This window comes from Camellia sinensis, chromosome 12 (assembly GCF_055761805.1).
Source record: "Camellia sinensis isolate YWXY chromosome 12, ASM5576180v1, whole genome shotgun sequence".
NCBI classification, from domain to species: Eukaryota; Viridiplantae; Streptophyta; class Magnoliopsida; order Ericales; family Theaceae; genus Camellia; species Camellia sinensis.
Window position 1 is genome coordinate 27703585 of NC_138972.1, and position 23997 is coordinate 27727581.

The 23997-nt window shown below is 34.9% G+C and overlaps 1 pseudogene across 1 annotated transcript; it reads left to right on the forward strand.

The window, feature by feature from the left end:
- Positions 1-23002, forward strand: LOC145804420 (autophagy-related protein 18b-like; annotated as a pseudogene). The gene is made up of 11 exons (XR_014346112.1): positions 1-224; positions 329-402; positions 2561-2634; positions 2758-2865; positions 4804-4895; positions 12989-13101; positions 15597-15716; positions 16114-16259; positions 16630-16737; positions 18123-18188; positions 20770-23002. The product of XR_014346112.1 is annotated as an autophagy-related protein 18b-like (transcript).
- Positions 23003-23997: the final 995 nt, after the last annotated feature.

Consider the following 23997-nt stretch of genomic DNA (forward strand, 5'->3'; position numbering starts at 1 on the left):
GAGACAAGAAGACTACTTCGTAAGTGTAAGGAAAGGAAACCAGGTAAGCATAGTCGCTTGTCTTTTATGTTCTCTCTTTCACAGAGTTGTTGATGATGATTCAAAAAAACAAAAAAATAACAAACCGATGAGAAAAAATTAGCAACAAAATCTCCAAAAATGGCGAATCAGTCATCCTCCTCCTCCTATCCAATCCTCTGTGCCTCCTTCAATCAGGATAACAGGTAATTTATATACGTTGATTTTCCGAATTAGGGTTTGATTTTTAGTTGTGTGAATTTGAAATTTAGTTTGATTTAGGAATTGATTTTATTCCGAATTTTCTCAGTTGCTTTGCAATTGCGACGAGGGATGGATTCAAAATATTTGATGCCAATACTGGGAGGCTGTGTTATGAACGAGGCAAGTACATCATACAAGTTTTTAAATTTTTTTATTTCAATTATTTATTCGTTAATTGATATAGTGATAGTTGTTGACGCTGTTGCTGCTTTTGTTGTTTAATTTAGTTGCTTTGCCCATGAATTGAGTCTGTAAAAATTGTTTTAAACTTGTTTGAGTGATAATACTTCCGTTTGGCGCTTGAGTGTCAATTAAGGGCCTGTTTGATTAGCGGGATTAATAGTGAGAGGACTAACAATGATTGGTTATCCAGAGGAGTAGTGAGATATATAATTCCCTCTTGTCTACATTTTTTTTTTTTTTTTGTAATAGAGATGGAAATATATAATCCCAATTATATGTATGTTTTGCATTATTAGTCGTAGGATAAATAATGGGTCAATTTTGTTAGATAGAATGGCCATTGGAATCTAATTTGAATAATAAAATTTTCAACTAAACAATAGAATGTGAGTCCCATGGGTTAATAATCCCAATCATGTGTTATAATCTGCCCAATCAAACAAGCTCTAAGGGTTGCTTGTTGGACTAGCTCATGCATAATGCCATTGCCTAAGGTTCCAAATGGAGTATGCCCCATATTTTCTAATCTATACATCTTACCTTAAGAAGCACGGACTCTTTTGTGGACTCTTTGGACAGTCCTAAAAGCATATTAGACACTTCTTTAATGTGTCTTAATTAAAAAATCAAATTCATAATATCGGACATTTCACCGACACTTTGTAGACTTAGGCAACACTTCTTGAACCGTCTCTGAACACACCCTATATGATGAATTCCTTCATGATAACAATATTTTGCATTATTCATAACATAACTAGTGAATTCTAAATATATTTTGAAACATTTATAAGATGAATACATCATGCGTATTACAATGTTCTATTATTATTTTGCATTATTTAAAATATGATTTCTATGTGAATGATATCTTGATGTTTAAGTTATAAATATATAGATTTTAATGTATTATGTTACATATTTTTCATTATCTTTGAATAAATTATTCAAATATATGACATTATTAATTTGTAAAAATATAAATTTTTAATGTGGACTAAGTGTGTCGTGTCCTGGATATTTTGAAAATCGACGCGTCAACATGTTCGTATAGTGTCACATGTTGCGTTGTGTGTTTGTGTCTATGTTACTTAGTAACTTAGATCATACCAAAAATAGTCACAACTGCAATGCAATTGAAGAAACAAAGCTCGCCACTTAGTAAATCGAAAGTCATTCATATTGCTACTGATATAGATCAATGAAAGTTTATTTTATTTTTTAATTAGAGAAAATGGATTAACAACTGCTATGATTTCACCTGAAGTGATTGGAGATAAAATAGAAATAGAAGTTGTATTTCATGAAAAATGTATAATTCGTAGAAAGAAATATATTGACGGGAATGCTTATGATAAGACTACACAATCTGCTTAAAAATATTTTAAAATTGATTATTTCATATATATCATCAGTAAAACTATTTCTTCAATTCAAAATAGGTTTGAACAATTTTAAATATCTGAAGACATTTTTGCTTTTTTAAAATTATTTTGTAAAATTAAAATTACTTGATGATAATGGTTTGAAAAAACATTTTCCTGATCACAAATGTTTTCTGAAACATAATTTTTTTTTTTGGACATTGATAGTTTAGATTTGTTTTTTGAGTTAAAAGTTTCAAAAGAAATTATACAAAAAGAAGGAAACCCGCGAACTGATGTACTGCATTAAAATTTTCTATTCTTGCTTATTCTGATTCTTTCCTATATTAATATTAAAGGCCTAAAAGTTTGAACAGAATTCCCATATCCAATCAAAATTGGTTGAGAGTTGAGACGAGTTTGATGAGTTTATTTGGGTCGATATTCAACTTCATAATTGCAGTTGATTTTTCACTAATGTCATTCTCTCACTCACTAATACGTGTCAGTTGATTTGTGTTTGGTACTCATTTGATTATCTAAGTTAGCTAGCTTAGTCTCCACTACAACACTCCCCACACTCCCTCCCTACTCGTCTTCCCTCTCATGTTGATTGCTATGCATAGTATTTTTCCAATTGAATGCATGTAGTGCATTTGAGATACAGTAAAGCTAACATGATTTCATGTTTTTTTAAGATCATCCTAATCAAATCTATTTTCTTTTGTCAGCTATTGGAGCATTTGTTATTGTGGAAATGCTTTATGCCTCAAGTCTTCTTGCCATTGTTGGAGCTGGTGAACAGGTTCTTATGCTGTCCATTGATTTGTGCACTTTCAGATGGTTTAGCACTTCTAGTAAACATACAATTTTTTATCGAATTTTGAAATTTCATTAATTAATTACCATTTTTTCTTGAATCCAACAGGCATCTCTATCCCCACGACGTCTATGTTTATTCAATGTTACAACTGGAAATGCTCTTCGAGACCTAAATTTTAACTTCAATCCTTGCTGTTCGTGTTAATAGGAAAAGGTAAAACATCTACATTGGACTTGCTCTTTTATGGATAGTTGGAAGCATTTAATTTGATAATTGTGCTTTTAACATTAAACACGACTTGAAGTGAAGTATTAGCAGTATTGTTAAGGCATTGATGATAATTTTCAGACATGTAAATTTGATGAATATCTGAGGAACCTGTTTTGTTTCTTGAATGATTAAACCATTGAGTGACCAAGTTGTCCTTTCTTTCCTTGCATGCATCCATCTTTTAGGTGTGGTCCTTTTATCTTTTTCTTTTCCCCTTTATTTTGGGTTATGTTAAGATGGTCTTCTTCAATAGTTTGAATATAATATTGAAATTTGAATGAGAAACCTATGTGGAAACTTTCGAAGGAATTTTAAGAATTAGTTCATTTGGGAAGGTAGAAACCCGCCTTTTGGATGATACTTGGGACAAAAATGGCGAATTGTAATATGACCTTTAAGATTTTCTGTAGTACAATATTCTAATTATTAAAAGCTTCTTAGAGATTTGGTCACAGTAAGGCTCAGTTCATTTTGCAGTAGAATATTTTTCCTGAAAATATTTTCCTAAATTTTGGTATTTGGCTGTGCACAAGTTTAAGTAAACCTTTTTATTGGTAAGGTAAGCTATTTCCTGAAAACTTTTTCATGAAAAGACTTACAGATCAGTGATTGGTCAGTCAATTTTCAAATCATGTGGAACCATTTAATATGAAGTGACTTAACAAAAAAGAGTTTCATCTTTGAAGGCTCCAGCACTAGCTTGTTGACAGCACCACTTTCTAATGCTGGGATTTACTTTCCAGCCTCCCCCAACATTGTCTGCCAACCACTATCCACAGGCTGGAATTAGTGGAAACAACGAACATTCCTTTTTGGCCAGGAATGTTTCACCCCGTAAAAGTTCTCCTATTGCCTTTTCTCCTTAGGTACCAATGGAACAAGCTCCTAGCCCCCTCTCTATTGGGCCTACTCCAACATCCAAATAAATCTCTAGATAATGCAAAAGAAGATGAATCACTCTTTCCCCTGCTGTTGTACGCATGCAGCACCAATCCATCATGGGTTTTCTCCTCAGTTTTGGGTTCCTTTCCTTGCATTTAAACTAGTTTGAGATTATAATGCACTTCAAATTTATATGGCCCTCAATGTTATTTACGGTCCATTTTTGTTTCTTGGAGGTTTAATTATAATTATATTATCTGAACCAGATATTCAAGATTAGTTTATTTTGAGTTGCCAAGATACTGGATTCCTTTGCTCAAGTGGTAAATTTTGTGGGAGGTTGTACCTAGCCCTGGATTGAGTTTCATCAATGCTCATAAGCATGTAGCAATTTCATGAATTACCCAAGCTGACTACAGTTGTAACCTTACAGGTGTGTGGAACATGGGCATGTAGTGAGATAATTGTCCTTGCGATTCTGAGCCTTGTAAGGAACTATAATTTCCTGTGGGGGATCAGACGTGATAGGAAAGAAATGTTTGTAATGATGAATAATCAAATGAAATTAGGATGTTTTGAAGTGTGCTTAGTTGGGGAAAAAAAAAAAAAACTTCCTTTGGGTGTTTAATACAAGCCGAAGTTTTAAGTGTATAATTTCAATATGTTTGATGGCTGGCCTCACAAATTCAAGTTTTTCTTTTTTGAGAGAAAATTCTCTTTATCGCTCTCGTATTTTTCTATTTGATCATACTAAAGCAGTAAAAAGATTCAATGGTTTGGTTTATTGTCACTATTTTATTGAAACTAACAAGTGATGGGCATGGGGGTTGGGGGTGGGGAATGGAAGAATAATTGGTAAATCTTAAAATTGGGAACAATATCTCCGATCTTGACATCTAAACAGGTTTCCTAACTGTAGGAATCTGGTTACTGTTCTCTCATTCAATAACTTCATTTCTTTTTTCAATTCTTGTTGAAATAGTGTATTTTTATGTGCAGATTGGTTGTTATTTTGCAAGAAAAGACATACATATATGACATAAACAGTCTTGATATCTTGGACACAATAGATACAGTGCCAAATTTTAAAGGTGAGGTTGGAATCCCTTTCTCTGCAATTTATGACTGAATTCACAATTTGTGCAATCAACATGTTTATATATATATTGTCAATTTTCTCAAGGGGGCACCAGTGATAGAGATTTCTTGTTTCCTAAAGCAATAATGTCCATTGTCTAATTACAATAAGCACCTAAGTATTTATGGATACTTTTTAAAAACAACTATATCTATATTGCATCAACATTGGAGAGAATACTTTTGGATATGACTTATATTTTGTAGATGTAGTACTTAATTTAATTAATGACCCATTTGATTGTTTCAAAAATATGAATCATGTAATTTTAGGATTAGCTCATTTGTGAATTTTATAACTAGATGTATTTGGTTGTAAAATAAACTAAATAAATTAACTTTTCTTTAGTGAAATTATGAATTTGGTCATTTCTTTTAAAATATCAGAAATTTAAAATTGAGAGATTTAAAATATACTCTGTTTGGTGACTAACTACAAAATATTTGAATTGGCTCATTTGTAAATTGATAGATTTGGAATTAAATAATTCAAAATGAAATGATTTTATTCTCCCAACCAAATGAGACCTAAGCAAGCATTTAGCAATTGGCTTTCTTAGCCAAAAAGCCACTAAAAAGGCAAAAAAGGCAAAAAGCCAAGAAGCCAAAGAGTCATACAAAAAAGTCAAAGATTTATTCTCGTTCTCTCTATTTATGCACATTTTTCCGTATAAAGCCAAAAAAAAAAAAAAACATTCCCAAACACTTAGTTTTGTTCACCTCATATTTTAGCCAAAAAGCCACTGAAAAAGCCATTTCCCAAACCAACCCTTAGTCTTTTAGTTTTGGACGGACATCTGATACTTCTTCAAGAGAAATGCTAGAGACCCACAATTTAAATCGCACATTTCACCCACTATGACATGGCAATGGTGTTGGGCCTTACATGGTTGAGTTTGTGAGAATTTAAAAGTTGACACATAACTTGCCATGTCATTGTGGGTAAAATTGTGGGGTCTCAATTGTTTTCCCTTCTTCAATGCACTTGGACGTGTTTCTGTTGAGCCTTAAACATTGAGATGTGGCATTTGTATAATACAATAAAAGTATGACTCCAAATGAAAAAAAATATATAAAATTAGTTTTAAATACTGGGACCATTTCTTAAGAGGTGTTGAGATAAATATTGTCAAATTTGTTGTAAACTCCATATCCAAGCAACATAACTCCAATCTAATTATTTGAATTTTAAGATTAATAAGTTAGAAACTTGAAATAGATGATTTATTCATAAGAATATTTGTTTTATGAAAAGGAATATATATATATATATATATGTATTTTGTATAATTTGAATTTTTTTCATTATTTTTTACCATCATGCGGAGCATGCTAGGTTAGGGCATCACATTTGAACCTTTGGATTAGTCTTGAGTCTTTATGTTTATGTCTCTTATAACTTAGTATGCTCTTGTAAACATTTTGTACATATTTTACTAGGCTTTAGTAGGCAAAGATAGTTAGGTAACATTCAATTTTGTTGGATATATAGGCTGTAAGGACCACCCATGGATCTTACTGAGTAATTTTTTTTGGGTCTCATATATAGTATTGTTAGGTTTAGAATATTCTCTGTGGCCAAATTTTCTTTGTTTCTTAAATGAGTCATAGTCCTATTGGAATTAGAGAACTTTAGTATTGTTAATTCTTCTATTTAATAAAGTTAAGCTTTAAAAAATTGTGATTGTCTTTGTGAGGCTTTATTTAGCTCTTGCAAGAGTAAGCCTGCCACGCTCTAGATTCACAAGATCCGAACCCATAATAAGAAATAAAAGAAACCGTGACAATAGGTGAAATAAATGGATAATGAAGTAAAGTAAGGAAATAATCAAGATTAAGGAGTAAATCCAACCATGCACTCTGTTCCCAATGATATACATCTCATGATATACAACATGTTACAAAAGAGTATAGCTAACAAATGAAATCAAATGCCCTACGGGCTACAACAATAAATAAGGTCCAACATTTACACAGAAGGTACATGACCAACAAATAAGGCCCTAGGCCAATCAACAAATGGAACCAGTGCTCACATCCAAATTCCATACCAACTCATGGCCGACGTGGTCCATCAACACCTGAAAAGGTTAAACAACGAGAGATGAACAAAAGTCTTGTAGATAATGCTTAAAAATGTATATGATCATGATACTATACATTATACTGTTACATTACAAAACTTGAAATCAAAGTTCATTTCAAAACAAACCTTTTTGTTTCACAAAGTTCATACAAAATACCATTTGTTCCAGTTCACAAAACAACTCCAATTAATTAAGGTGAATTCCCAAGTCGTGTATTTTTCAGTGGTCTATCACAAGATCCACGTAATCTCCTACTTTACCGGTTGCTAGCTAGAAGGAAATTGGTAGCTACTCTGCTTGAATTTTTGGTCTTTCACTGTGGAGTCTCTCAGCCTAGCTTAACAATCTCATCATCTCTATATACTATCTTGAATTCATTGTTATCTAGAAATCCACTTTCATTCCCGAATCCATTACTGTTTCCAAAATTCTCCACCCATGGTTCTCAAACCAATTCATTTTTGAAACCACAAATTCCATGTTTCCAACATATATTTCCAAACTTGCCAAGTTCAAGATTCTCAAAGTTCTGAAACAATTTTCACATTTCTATAGAGATAACACCAATGGAGTGGCTTTTGAAAGCGTGGAGGGAATGAATCAAAGACAAGGGAGAAAGATATTATGTATTTATGGCTCAGGAGGCTAAGGTTGACAGGGTTAATGGTGTTGGGATTTATTCCATATCCTCCAATGCAAACGGAAGCACACCATGCACACACCAAAGAGAAAAATAATCACACAGAGATTTACGTGATTTGACCCAAATTGTCTACATCCACGGGAGAGTGCTTCCACTATGAATAAAATAGAGAATACATGTGAGATGGCCAAAACACTCAAAACCCACACCATTATCCGACCCCATGCTCGAGGATAGTTGAGGCCTTGCTCACCAGGTGCCCTCACGGTATTTTTTCTCTTGCCCTTTACATCTCTATTTTTTCCCTCACCTCAATCTCTCAATCTCTCAATCTCTCTCAAGAAAACCCTATAGGCCACATGACTATTTATAATAGTTTACTCATAAGAATCCTAATTCCATATGATTAGATAACTAAATCCTACACATATTAGGTTTTCTAGTACATTTCGAGCTCTACTATCTTACACCAAATACACGTATAAACTAACCTAATAATTATACGAGACCCACTTTTATCACATGGGTGGAGTAATCCTAACAATCACCCCGTCCACTCATGTCGGGTAAATGTTATGTGCATCCGCCAACTTGGATGTCCTGGTTTGCGTGATACACTCCACCTTCACCTAGAAGTTGTTTCACCCCCTTGAATCAAGTGCCACGTTATTTGCACCTTACACCATAGTGCTCAAACATGTCCTTCGTGGCTTTCTTTGTCCTCATGCTTAAGCCAATGAGATTTGCCGCACTTCCCTGAGGTGTCTCCATTGTCACAAACCAAAACCTTCATAGAAAAGAGACTGAACTTCCTTCGGTGTACACTTTTTTTGTCGCGAAACCTTCTCAAGTTCTATGCCTGAAGCTTCCTTTTTTTGTGAACAATCTGCAACCTATTGTCTTCCTGTTGGTGGCCACCAAATATCCTTGCAACGGTTGCTCACCACTGTTCACCCATAACTCATACTACTCGTCTGATGCTTAGCTTCCCTCTTGTCACAACATGTTCCATGAACCTGTACAAGTTGCCAACCAACTACATTGGTCTTCTACATCATTGTTTGATCCAAATTGCTCCTCGATCGCCTAGATCACATGCAATCACCTTTGATCGCCTTTGAATTTGTTCAATCCCTTTAACCGTTTAGAATCTAAAAATTCTTAATGTATTGACCAAACCACAACCCTTGAAAACCTTGAGATTCACCTTTGTCGTGAATTTTTCTACCATGTTTCTTCTTGGGGAAGCCTTCACCAAATTTGAACCTTTTTTTTTTTTTTCTCGGTACCACTGGGATTTCTTTCTCTTTTATGCGAGTCCTCCGTGTGCAGTAACCGCACCCTTTGCCAACTGCCACTAGGATCGGTAACCTTTAGCTTTGATACCACTTGTTGGGATTTATTCCATATCCCTCAATGAAAATGGAAGCACACCATGCACACATTAAAGAGAAAAATAATCACACAGATTTATGTGGTTCGACACGGGAGAGAGAGCTTCCACTATAAATAAAATAGAGAATACATATGAGATGGACAAAACACTCAAAACCCACACCACTACCCGAACCCCATGCTCAAGGGTAGTTGAGCCACTGCTCACCAATTGCTCTCACGGTATTTTTTCTCTCACCCCTTACATATCTATTTTTTCCCTCACTTCAATCTCTCAATCTCTCTCAAGAAAACTCTATAGTCCACATGATTATTTATAATAGTCTACGCATAAGAATCCCTGTAGAAATTTAATGTATACAGAGAAATGATTGTATTATTGATTGATGTAATGTTGATGTATTACAAGATTGATTAATTACAATTCCTATACAATCTATATATAGAAGAAAATGTGGTAGTAGGTGTAGTGGAGGTGATAGTGGGTTAGGTGAAGTGGAGTGTGTGGTGAAGTGGAGATAGGTGAAGTGGAGTGTGTAGTGGAGTAGGTGAAAGTAAAGATAAAATGTGGTAGTAGGTGTAGTGGAGGTGATAGTGGGTTAGGTGAAGTGGAGTGTGTGGTGAAGTGGAGATAGGTGAAGTGGAGTGTGTAGTGGAGTAGGTGAAGGTAAAGATGGGAAATTCTAACAGCCCCCTGCAAACTCAAGGAGGAGAGAAACTAACCAACTTGAGTTTGGAGAGAGTAACAAAACAAGAAAATACATAAAAATAAAAAAGGATAGGAGACACTGTATGGTCGTGTCAGACCGTTGGTGAAGACACTGTATGGGGTGTCATAACGTTGTAGAGGACACTGTATGGTGGTGTCAGACCGATGTAGAAGACAGTTTATGGGGTCATGTCGGACCGTTGTAGAAGACAGTTTATGGGGTCATGTCGGACCGTTGTAGAAGACAGTTTATGGGGTCATGTCGGACCGTTGTAGAAGACAGTTTATGAGGTCATGTCGGACCGTTTGTAGAAGACAGTTTATGGGGTCATGCCGGACCGTTGTAGAAGACAATGTTGTGACAGTTTACGGAGTCTTGCTGGACCCTTGTAGAAACTAACCGGAATCAATGTCGGGACAGTTTACAGAGTCTTGTCGGACCCTTGTAGAAACTAACCGGAATCTATGTCGGGACAGTTTACAGAGTCTTGTCGGACCCATAAAGGAGCTAACCGGAATCAATGTCGGGACAGTTTACAGAGTCTTGTCGGACCCATAAAAAAGTTGCACCCTCAAAAGGTGTGCCCAAAGTTGTCAAAAAAGGCGTGCCATCAAAAGGCGTGCCCAATTCATCAAAAGGTGTGCCATCAAAAGGCGTGTCCATTTTATCAAAAGATGTGCCATGAAAAGGCGTGCCAGTGTGTCGGGCGGCAAGAGGCGCGCGATGCGCGTGGCTGCCTCGGCTATTTAACCATGACAGAGCCTGAGGCCGATGCAGAAGCAAAAAAACTGCGAAATCCTCTGTAAAACTCTTCGTTGTGCTGAGAGAGAGAGGCTGTAACACTGTTGTGCGGAGAGAGAAACTCTGTAATACGCTGTAACACTCTGTTGCCCAGAAAAATGGCCTCGTCCTCGTCTTCCCGTGGACTGCTCACCCTCTTTCCCGACCTCAACGAGTCAACGAGAGAGAGAACTGGTGCGGTGGCACTGGAACCTCAACCAAACACCGCTGGGTATACTCCGTTGAACTTTCCGATGCGGTCTGTGGAGCAAAGAATGGCAGTGCTGTCGGATGTGGAGGCCAATCAGTATACTTTGAAGGTATGTGTGGAAAGCATGACGGCGGTCACAAACCTATCGAACCGGCTGCAGAGTAGGACAAATGAGGTGCAGCAATTAAACTCCCAACTGGCTCTGCTCCAACGCATGTATAAGGATGCGCGAGCAGAGATAAGTGTGCTAAAGGCAGAAAACAAGGAGCTGAAGCGGAAGGCCACCGTGATGTTTCGATTTGGAGGTCCGCCATATGCTGTAGTGGAGGAGCAGGGAGTAGTGATCATGCCCAGTGGAGTGGGAAACACGGAGGCAACACCGGCAAGGGCCGCCCAGGACGGAGGCAAGAAGAAAAGACCGGCGGCAGAGTAGAGAAGAAAAAATCCCGCCTGTGGATGAGGTTGTTTGTTTATGTTTTTTTTTTTTTTTTTTTTTTTTTTTTTTTTTTTTTTTTTTTGTGTGTGTGTGTGTGTGTAAATTTGTGATCGGGGTGGATCCCTGAGATGAATAAAATATGATGTACTTTTTTCTTCACTCAAATTCATCAATGTGAAACACGTCAAAGTTCAGCCAGAAAAATCGCGTCATGAAGAAAATGCAGCTCACCGATTCAGCCCAAAATGCGTCTTGATGCCCATGCATTGGTTCCTGAGTTATTTGGCATTTGGAACTTGCAGTGAACTCTTGAAGGTCTTCAGATGATAATTTTAAATCACCACTAATAAAAAAGAAATGTATTACCTTCGACTCCCGTAAGCTGTAGATGAAGGGTTTGATGCCAAACAACCTACCAGACAGCAGGCCACTGCACCTTGTGAGAAATTTAGCAATCTGTTAAACCAAAGTCAGTGATCTGCAAAAGCAACCAACATCGTTCTCAAGTTGACTGCCCTCTCTTCAAATCAAGTTTGGTCCCCACTAGAACAATGGGCACTGATGGAGCATAATGTCTTAGCTCAGGGACCCATTTCTTTGATATATTCTCAAAGCTAGGCCTACTTATTAGAGAAAAGGCAAGGAGGAAAACATCAGCTCCTCTATAACTAAGAGGCCTCAGTCTGTTATAGTCTTCTTGACCAGCAGTATCCCAGAGATGCCTGGCAATATGGAATTCAAAAGAGGCCAATTCCAGCAGCAGCAGGGGTCACAGGGAAGAGAGACTTGTAGCAACTGGTGGGCTGTGATGTTGTGGGCATTTGTGGTGGTGGTGAAGATGGATGAAGGTATGTGTAGAAAATTCTAGCGGACTAGGTTGAGGTCCGGCGGGCGGCCAAGGCGAGGTTGCCGCCCGCCGGTGAAGCGAAAAATACTAAGTTTTTAACCTAGCTCTGATACCATGTAGAAATTTAATGTATACAGAGAAATGATTGTATTATTGATTGATGTAATGTTGATGTATTACAAGATTGATTAATTACAATTCCTATACAATCTATATATAGAAGAAAATGTGGTAGTAGGTGTAGTGGAGGTGATAGTGGGTTAGGTGAAGTGGAGTGTGTGGTGAAGTGGAGATAGGTGAAGTGGAGTGTGTAGTGGAGTAGGTGAAAGTAAAGATAAAATGTGGTAGTAGGTGTAGTGGAGGTGATAGTGGGTTAGGTGAAGTGGAGTGTGTGGTGAAGTGGAGATAGGTGAAGTGGAGTGTGTAGTGGAGTAGGTGAAGGTAAAGATGGGAAATTCTAACAATCCCGTTCCATATAATTAGGTAACCAAATCCTACACATATTAGGTGTTCTAGTAGAGTTTGAGCTCTACTATTCCACACCAAATACATGTATAAACCAATCTAATAATTATATGGGACCCACCTTTATCACATGGGTGGACTGATCCTAACAAATGGTAGGAGATGCTGCATGGAGAGGGGCATAGGTGGCAAGATGAATTGAGCCCAGTTGCTCTTGTTTGGAAAGGTCTCAACAAGAGAGGAAGGGACAATACTATGGATCACTTAATGATGCCCAACATAATTTTGAAATACAGTTGAATTCTTGACAGTTTTTCTAGAATGAAGGCTAGTGTGTTGTATTTTGTATTTTTTTTTTATTTACAATAATGTTGTGGTTCTTAATCTGCATTTTCCTTAAGATCTTCATGTGCTGAATAAATTGGATTATAAAATTGATTTCTGCTGCTGTAACATATTTGGTACTCTCTCAGGACTTTGTGCATTTTCCCCAAGTTTGGATGGGTGCTTTTTGGCTCTTCCAGCGAGTACAACAAAAGGATCTGTATTAGTCTACAATGTCATGGAACGCCATTCTCACTGTGAGGTTATTATACATTTTCTTATAAGCTTTTTAGTTAAAATGCTTAATGCATGATTCAAATCGAGGTGCCATCCTCTTTTATGTTATTTTTAGTTAAACTGCTTAAACCTTATTTTGAGAAGCTTTTAGTGTATCTTAGCCATAATGTGACTTATGTTGAATTCTAGTGCTTTTGGTTTTTAGAAACAAATATTTTAATTAACAAAAGCTTATATCCAAAACTCGTGATTGTGTTTCCTGGAAACTAGCAGTCTTGTTCTCCTTCCACCTGTTACAACAATGGGCTTAGGCTGAAAGATTTACCTATCAAGCTCAATATTTCTGTATGCTCCTTAATCAAAATAAATAAATAAATAAATAAATAAAATTGTACTATTGGAAATTTGGGAATCTAAACTTTTTCAATTAAGTTCGATAATTGATTTATATGTGTAATATGGAGGATGGGGCTCTTCAGTGAGACATCATCAAACCCAAAACAGCTTGAACGACAAGAATCATGGAACAAATTAAACAACCACGTGCAGATATGCCATAAATAATGTTACAACATCCTACATCAACTCTCCCATGTTACAACATCCTATAGGACAAAAGGGTGTCACAAATAATGATGTTTTCCAAAGGAGAAGACCTAATCACTCTATTTGCCCTCAATGGTGTGTGATGTGCAAGAGAAATTTGGAGGTAGCGGATCATCTATTCCTTCATTTCCTCATGGCTTGTGTATTATGGCAGCGTCTTTTCAGCTTATGTGATGATCAGTGGGTTGCTCCGTGGGACTGCATTCAGATGCTTCTTATTCGGTTTATAGGGTTTAGGAAAACCAAGAGAGCAAAAACAATGTGGACCAATATTTTTTTTGCTATTTTTTGGGCTATATGGTTGGAGAGAAATGTTAGAATCTTTGATGGCAAGGAAACAAGTGTAAAGGCTTTGTGGTATAGGGCGGAATATTTGGCATCTTTTTGGGCATTTGTTTCCCCTCCTTTTAAAGGAGTCCCTTTATTTTTGATCTCTAGGGCTGTTGTTTGCCATCCCTAGGGCTAGGAGTTTTGTGTTTTTGCTTTGCTCTTTCTCTTTCTTTGTATGAGGACTTCTTGTCCTCTTTCCCTTCTCTTTTTTAATAATAAGATTTTTGTTGATGCTCAAAAAAAAATGTACACATTTTCTATGTTTCATTCTCGTGAAGTCTATAGAAATTGAAGTTGAACGTTAATAGAGGACGTGGTATCCTTTTGTTAGAAGATGGCTGGCCTGATGACCCTTTATTCTTTAACTCCTTTTTTTTTTTTTGGGGGGGGGGGGGGGGGGGGGGGGGGGGGGGTTTGGTATTTCTACTTGTTAAATAAGTGCTGATAGAATCATAGAAATTCTGTCCTTTTCCTTTACTATTCACAAGTTTCTCAACTGCACATTAATGCAGCATGACCAATTCTAATTCTAAAAATTTACCCCTTCTTTTTCTTTCATTTCTTCTTCTTCTTTAAACTAAATTTCTTTTTTCTTGGACCTCCCATGCTTTGCATCAAAGGTACTATGAATTCTTAGAGAGCATGTAACATACTGCTTACAATCCTGTGTTGCTTCTTCAGCTTTCAAATAAAGGCAAGATGCAATGAGATCTTATGAGCACAGCAACAGTGTATAAAATGTTTGGGGCTACTAACTTATTTTGCATCAGTTTGCAACACATGGCATTAACTAAGTTAGTTGAAATTTCAACTATTTGATCCATTTTGAACATTAAAATCTTATTTTCCTTAAGTTTGATGGTTAACAATTTACATACATCAGGAACCAGGATCTATAAAAGTGAAAAATAAAAAGGTTGGGGGTGTGGGGCAGGAGGTGGGCATCATGCACTGAATATAAAGTACATTTTTCTTTCCTTTTCTTATTATGAAATTGGATTGGATATATCTTATGTTACATGGAACTCTTTTATTTTCTTCACAATATCCATGTCCACTAGATATGATAAGGGTAAGGTGTGATATATGTGTACAGCACCCTTATCCAATTTAGACATTTGGAACCTCTAATTTCTTACGATGTTTGAAAAAGAAGAAACTCACATTTTCAAGTAAAGAAACATTTCTAGCCTCTCACATAATTGAGAGATAAAAATTCCATATTTTCTCTAAATCTTATTTAATTTTTAGTACATTTCTACATAATTTACAGTATCTTATCTAAGAATATTATTTAATATGCAATATGCAATATATATATCATGTTCATGATGCTTCCCTGTACCCTTATCTAACTTTTGGATATATATCCCAATGTCCTAAGATTAGATTTATGAAAGTAACACTTGGACTCGCACCGAATACTTATACGCAAATGCATGTAACAGAAATCTTAATTGCCTGATTTTATTTTCTTGTTTGTGGATAGTACTTTGATGCTTCAATGACATTGAAGCTTTTTCTTGAATGTGTATATTTCTCTTTTGATGAGTTAATTTCTAAACTAAATCTAATATATTACAGATAGATGCTCATCGCTCACCGCTGGCTGCGATGGTTCTTTCTTCAAATGGAATGTACATAGCAACGGCATCTGAACAGGGAACCATAATCAGAGTTCACCTTGTTTCAGATGTGACTAAGGTGAAGTATATCATATGCCTTTGATGGGACTTCCAACATGGGGAGTAGCTCTTGTATTATGAATTGGTGCATTCAGGCTCACATAGTGCCACACCTTGCTGTGGATGAAGGCAGAAGGATAGTGAACTGACTGTTTGATGAGCTGCTCAATTTATAGTTATTAGGATAAAAATTAACATGGTTTAGTAGCATTTAATGATTGATTAAATTAGATTTTGTGAGAGGCCCATATAAATGGATAGACGACCCTTTTCCGTACTGTCATGCTGTTGCCTAATGTCAATAATGCATGACCATTTTTACCTCAGATTTAATGCAACATATCAGCTTTACTTTGGGTCATATCTGTAATTGATTGCATTATACTTAAGGAACCTAACTATTCTATCTTTAGCAGTCATATAACTTCCGAAGGGGGACATACCCATCAACTATATTTTTGTTGTCATTTGGGCCATCCATGCAACTTCCAGATATTCTTGTAGCCACAAGTTCTTCAGGTTCTGTTCACGCTTTCCCTCTAGGATTCACTTTAAATCAAAGGTGATCTGCATTTGAACCTCTTCTCTGTTTGCCACACAAGTTAGTGATCATATTTATATACACTTCATTTGTATACACTTGTATATATTTATTCATTATGACATACTATGTAAGGATCTCATATCTATCATAATTTGTCATAACGTGTAATCATAAAATTTCCATTATCATAATTTGTCATATGCATTAATTTAACACTTTAACATCTTTTCCTTTTTGGTTTCTGTTATTCCATTGTTCTTAATGCTGTTTTCTTTATGTTCTTCAAGAATTGCATTGGGCACATACTTCTATTTATGTTTAACTTGAAGCTGTAGTTCATTTGAAGGATTTGTGAAGTCAACTGATCTGTGTATTTATAAATTTATAGAAGCAGAAGACCAAGTAGTTTTCTCGGGTCTATAATCCCAGAATCTGTTAATGATGCATCAGCTCATCATCATGTACTCCATAATGCTTCTCCAGCACGAGTTAAAAGGTGAAGTTCTTTTTGAATTTTTACCTAAAAGTAACCATTTTAGTGGACCATTAAGATAGTATTAGTTTACCATTGGCATGCTAGGATGGTTGGGGGGAGATATTTTGGACACCTAATCTGTGATGCTACATAATCAACTTGTTGTCATGTTGTGTCTCAAGTGTTCCTTTTGATAGCTCAATGGAAATAAAAGTAGTCTTTTTTTTATAACCGTTCTAGCCCTGCCATAATTTTCTCTCTCTTTAATCTCAACTTTAACCGTAATTATTAATGAAAGAAAAACATGTAACCTAATAAATAGCTGAAAATTAATTATAATATGGATACATAAGCATGTTGATTCTTTTGATCTCAAATCTCAGTATCACTGCAAAAGGGGATGGGCTTTGTATTGGGTTTGTTACTTTCATTTTACTACCTGCTTATTCAGGGAAGGGTAATGGGATGAACAACAATGAATTTGATAAAAAGAGATACTCTCTCTGACAATATTATTAATTCTCCAAAATCAACTGGTTTGCCCTAAGGCGTTCATGTGAATTTATAGTAGAGAAAACCTAAAGCAAAAAGGAAAACCAAATCCTAGGCTAATTACTTGCTAATCAAGCTGAAATAAAATAAAATAAAATAAAATTACCAAAAATGGAAAGATTTTAGTTAGGCTGAAATTCACTATAATGAAAAAGAAATCTATTGGAAAAAACCTAGGCACAATCGGATTCATCTAGACCAAGTTAAAGATGAATCAAATATTTCCAAAAACTGAAAATCTGCGAAATTGAAGACCTAAACGTTGGAATTTGCCCAAAATCCATCGTAGGCCACGGTGAAGTGATGAGTCTTGATCGTTATTCTGAGCATGTGTCGTCTTGCCCCTACTAGTGCCTTTTGCCTTTGCATTGCTTGTCCATAAGTTCTAGGAACTCTCTGGCCAAACACTTTGCATCAATTGCCTACCCCTAATCTAGTATGTTGCTATTTGACAGTGAGTGCATGATGACCAATTTTGGCCATATATTAAAAGAATTACTGTATTCACTTTTCATGGGGCAGTTTTGAAACAAGAGAGAGGCACCATTGAAATAACGTGCTGGAAGATACAGTACAATACCTGAATTTTTTGACAGCAAAAAGGAACAGCAATTGATTTGTTAGTTACATTGTCAAGTCAGGTTTCAGTATGGAAATATGGGACCTGCCAGTGATGATGACTCACAAAATCAAAATCCTTGGCCCTTCAAGGAGTCAATATGCAAAAAAAATTAAGAGTAGATTGTTCTAATGATTTGGGCATTAGTTATCTTATTCACTTTAATGTAAGAAAGCAAACTTGGTTTTTGCTTTTCTTTTGCACAAATTTTTATTAAATCACGTGTCCAGTGCAGTTATGCAGTGATTCGCAAGGTAGATAAAGTTGCAGAATCATCTATGTCTGAATCTACGGCCTACAGGTAAGCTCACTGATATTGTGCTTACTTCTTGACAATGCTCTTGTTTTCATAGCCTTTTTCTTTCTCTTGCTCCCTCTCTTTGATCCTTTCTTCCATTTAGTTGAGTTTATGGTATGTATTGTTAAATTGTTGACCACCAACTCATCTAAAAGATTAAGCTGTCGGAGAAAGGGTTAACTTTATTATTTATATGGCCGGACTCTTTTTCATAAGCGGGCTAAACATGTGCAAGTATTTTAATTATTGGGTAGGTGGTAAGGTTAAAACCTTAGTAGCAGGAATCGTTCAACTTGCTCACGATTCTTCCTTAAAAGCGCGATTCTGCGCTTCTGACTCAGATTCGCAGAAGAATCGTGAGTTTGATGATAGAGAAACGCGAATCTGATCGCGGATCTGTCTCTCTTCCTCTCGATTGGTCTGTCCCTCCCTCTTCTCTCGATCTCGATCTCATGACTCGTCTTCTCTAGATCGATCGATCTCGTCTCCTCTCTCCCTCGATCTCGTCTCGTCTCGTCCTCCTCTCTCTCGATCGATCGATCGCCTCCTCCTCTTCACTCTCTGTCTCGCCTCTGTCTGAGCCTCTCTTCTCTCTTCTCTCTTGTTTTTGTTTATTTTATTTTATTTTATATTTTATATTTTATTCAAATATTAAATGTATTTATAATTATTCTAATATATTTTCTATTTATTTATTTTACCTTTATAAATATAAATAAATGTAATGGGTTATATATATATATATATATTAAGTTAATATTAATTTTTATATCCACAAAATAAATAGATTTTAATTCTAAGTAAAAACACGAAATAAAATATAATTTATAACAATTTATGATAGTTATAATATATTTCAAATATTAATTGTAGAAAAAAATTATATCTCACAATATTTTTATATATATTATTTAAAAATTATATATAAATTAAAAATATTATCAATAAAAATAATATATAAGATAAAAAATAAAAAGTATATTTAAATAAAACATAAATGTTGTTTATTAAATAAAATATAATAAATTTTATTCAAAAATAATGACAAGTGTTCTAAAAAATATCACTCCACTACTTTTATTTGTTATTCATTTTTAAAAAATATTTTTTATGTTGTATTTAATTAATTAAATATTACATAAAAATAAAAAATTTCTAACATATATATGTTAATTAATTTTTTTTAAAAATTTGTTTATATAGATAAATTAAAAATATTTCAATAAAAATAATATATAAACGCTCCCAAATTACGACTCCTTTACATGGCCACGTTTCCCCGCTCCCGCTCCCGCTTCGTGCAACTAAGGTTAAAACACAATATCTATTGTGTGCTTTGATACCATGTTGAATAGTTGACCATTAATTCATCTAAAAGCTTATGATTTTAAATGAGTTGGTGGTCAACTATTCAATTTAATATGAAGTTTACATGGTTCATCCATGATGGCCTATGTCCACAGGAGAAGATCAGTAGTACTATTTCATTTTTACTCATGCAAATGGACACACATGAGTACAATCATATTTGTAGACATTAGAGATAGGGAGAGGATTGTTTGGATATCTACTATATCCTACGCATTATCTTTTTTCTATTAATCTCTAGAGATAAGATTAGTATTCCAGATTTATCTCTAACATCTTCCTCAAGAAGGATAGAGAGGAGCTCTTGCCGATTTTGACAATTGCTAAACTTTTGTGCCAAATTTTTCATGCCTATAATTTTGGCACTAAGTTTGATATTGCTATAATTAGGCATGGAAGATAGCGAACAATTGAAGATGAATTTGAAAGAGTTGTTGCCAAATTTTGACATTGAAGATGAATCTGAAAGAGTTGTTGCCAAATTTTGACTTTGGCATCAAGGATAGCTCACCATTGGAGTTGATGTACATTGTGTTTTTATTGATATATATTAGTATTTTATTAACATCCTTCCTATTTTGATGTGATTGTGCAATCCCCTGCCCATTGTGCTGCAGCAATGAGATTTTTTGAGTTCATTGAGAAAAGGTTTTGACATATGATGATAAAGTCACTACATAGTTTTAATGACCAATGGAGTTTCCATTGATTTCCTCCTGAAAGTAATATGGTGGGGTGGTGATTGGACTGAGGAGTGTCGATTCTGATTTTGAAGTAGATTATTGCTGTTCTATTTGCAGGAGAATAAGTAAGTGTCTACGTCTGACTACATGTTTTGTTATGAAACTTCTGAAACCATGCTCAAGGAGGAGCTTGTATTATTTCATAGAGATTGCAATCATTAAAACTGAAATCTTGCTTTTTAAAACTCTTTTGTTCCATGAAATAATGTTTGTAAAGCTTATTTACAGTAACTATGGTTTGAGTTTGAAATTGCTGCAATCTTGCCATAGAACAATTGTCGCAATCCCATCATAGAACAAATTTCTATTGTGGGTTATTTTCATGATCCATTCGACGTTTGCCAAATGGAATGGCGTTGGCTTTGTCGCCTTCATGTGAATTCACTTTGTTACTTTTGCTTTGCTGACATTAATTGAATTATATTTATGGGAATCTAACAATTATAGTAACTCTCTGTATTTGATTTTTTCAGAGCCACTATATCCCTCATCGCCTACAGCGGGAGTACAGTTTAAGTATCAACCATCAGAACGAGTCATCGTGGATATTGGAGCATAAATTCAATCTTTTAACCGTGATCTCTGAACGCGTCAACTCATGATTAGATCATTGATTCATTTGTTTTCTCATCAATACCGGCCCGTCTTTTACGTAAGCAAGCACATTGCCTAGCCCTGCATAGATAGAGGCCCCACTAATATATAGATTAATGTTAGGGTGATTATATTTGAGTATTGTACTCAGGTACAAAAATATTTATAGTTTTCTACTTAAATTCAAAATGTTAATGAAAAAGTAGTCTTAATCTTGAGCATGTTTTAAAACACGATACTTTATATAATATTGATGGTTTAAGTTTTGTTTCAAAATTAAAGAAACACTCTAATTGATGTACGTATAAAGGCTAGATTCATTCCCAAATGTTTGTATGCTTGTAGAATAATATTATTGGCAACGCCCGTAATAGTAATTTTTTTGAAGTCCGAGTTTTTTCAAAATTAAAATTGATAAAATTATACATAAGATCAACTATATTACAAAACTATTAAGTGGAATCTGCATAGGCTGGATCAAAGAAGTCTTCGATGCCATGAACGATGACATGCCCATCGTTGAAAATCTCCCAATCTCTGATCTTGACTTCATTAATGGAAGCGGTTTGGCTTTTGGGTATTGTTGTGACAACCAGTGGATGGCCTGTGAGGAGGTATCGAGCTTGGACTTGAATGGAAGAGATGATTCAAGAGCCTCCCTATCAAGCTTCATGGGAATGATGCGATATTGAAGGAGAGTGAATGGAGGTTGCGAGTACTTGAGAGAGAAGAAAGTGTTGTTGGGAGGATAAAATATGGTGAGAGTTGTTGATTAGTTAAGAACAGAGGATTGGATAATCACCATTTCATTCTTTCTCACCCAAAAAATCAGTCCCCCCAAACCCCATTTCATCCATAAGTACCACCAACTCCTATCACATAACACTCACCAAAACCTCCACCGTGGATGCGCTCACCATCATCTCCATTACAACTCTCCTGTTGTTTTAATTCCACCATCCCATGGTTGAACTGTGTAAAATTAGCTTCTCAAATCTCATTGGATACTAAGAAAAATTTCTGGTGCCATAACCACACTTACATATTCAAGAAATGGGACTGCAAGAAATAGAATATGATAAGTGGGTCTCAGCCTATGTGGTGGTTTCTACAACATCAACACCAAATGGTTGGCTTGCAGTTGTGGAATTCGGGATTTATGTATGAAAAATAACAATGGAATTGATTGGGCAGTTTCTATATTTGATTTTTCTTTAATTAATATTATATAAACAAAAAATTCATACATAATTTTTGTACGTAATGATGTAGTTCATTGTGGATTTTTTATTTCAAAACAAAACTCGATTGAAGGTGAAACAAAACATGATTGAAAATGAATTTATTTACAGTAGTGGGGTATTGCTACATCTTTCTTGTCAATTTTTTTTTGTTTTAATTTTATGTATATTTAAAATTTCGTGTTTTTTTTATCAGATTTTGCAATCTGTGATTCGTTTTACCGTCGATTGAATGGAAGATTGTTGTAGGTTTTCATTTGAATTACCATATGTAAAAAGAGAGACAGATTCAAAGAAGAACAAAATAATGGAGAGAGAGAGAGAGAGAGAGAGGCAGAAAGAGGAGAAAAAAAAAGGACAGCAGAATAAGAAAAAAAAACTATAACAAGATGGAGTGAGTCTTCTCCCTTAGTTGTTTATCTGCCAAAGACAACATATGTCACTCTGCAATTGGACAACATCACTGACAGGAAGCAACAGCACTTTAAAGGACTGCAGCAAAACTGCGCCCATAGTATATACAGATTCTTTAAAAAGCATCGCCCATAGTACTGCTCATCATCATCGTCATTTTCTCTGGTGATTTTTTTCCGGTGGTAGCGGCGTCGTTTTGCCAACTGCGAAAGCTCTTTCTTCGCGGTGGCCTTGTCTTTGGATCCCGAACCCACTTCCGCAAATTTCCTTAGCAGTTCATCTGATGAAGCCTTCGTTAAATGCTGAACTTTAGCTGTTGCTGATGCACTCCCACTGTCCATTCTAGAGAGAGAGAGAGAGAAACCGTGACCAAAACTTTTCAGAGAGCGATAGGCTGAAAGCGGATGTGAGCTTAATCGTATGAGGAGAGAGGAGGATAAAAAGATGTAAGAGGAACATTTGTCTCCGTTGCAATTTTGTGAGAAATGTACCGTTGGGTGGAGGCGGTGGTGAATATAGCCGTTGTTACACGACTCAAAATTCTAATAAAAATTCAAACAAATTCTAATGACCAAACTCTTTTGGAATTGTAATTCTAATAAAAAAAATTCAAAATTCTTTTCTAAATGTGTAACCACACACACAACTCAAAATTTAATTTAAAATTCTTTTCAAAACTCATAACCAAACTCTTTTCAAAATTTTATTTAAAGAAAATTTTAAAAAATATTTTTTTATTTTATGTTTTAAAATCATGATTTTATTTTTTAAAATATTTATTTATTTTTTAATTTCAAAAAAATTTGGATGGCCATATATATCTAAACCATAACAAATTATTTGGCCAATACTTAAAAAATTAACAAAAAATATTTTTCAATAAAATAAAAAATAAAAAAAAATTATTTTGATTAAAAAGTTTTTGAATTGAGTTTTGAGTTATGTGTTTGGTTATGAGTTTTAAAAATAGTTTTTGAATTGAGTTTCGAGTTATGTATTTGCTTATGATTTGAGTGTGGAGTTGTGTTTCGAATTTAAAATATTTACAAAAATGAAATAAAATATTTAAAATGAAAAATAAAATTTTCTTAAACATTTTTAAATATTTAAAAGAAATAAATCCGAAAAATTTCAAAATACAATTCAAAATTCAAAAACTTAAAACTCAAAATACAACTTAAAACTATTTTCAAAACTCAAAATTCTTTTCAAAATTCAAAATTCAAAAACTCAAAAATATTTTCAAAACTCATAACCAAATAAATTTTTATTTTTTTTTTAAAACTGAACTCACAACTCTACACTTAAAATCACAATTTCACACTTAAATCATAATTATAAAATTAAACTAAATGGATTTTACCCTTAACTCTTACACTCATTAATATGCCTTGCACATACTCTCTCTCTCTCTCTCTCTCTCTCTCATACAGAGATGAAATTAGGATTTTA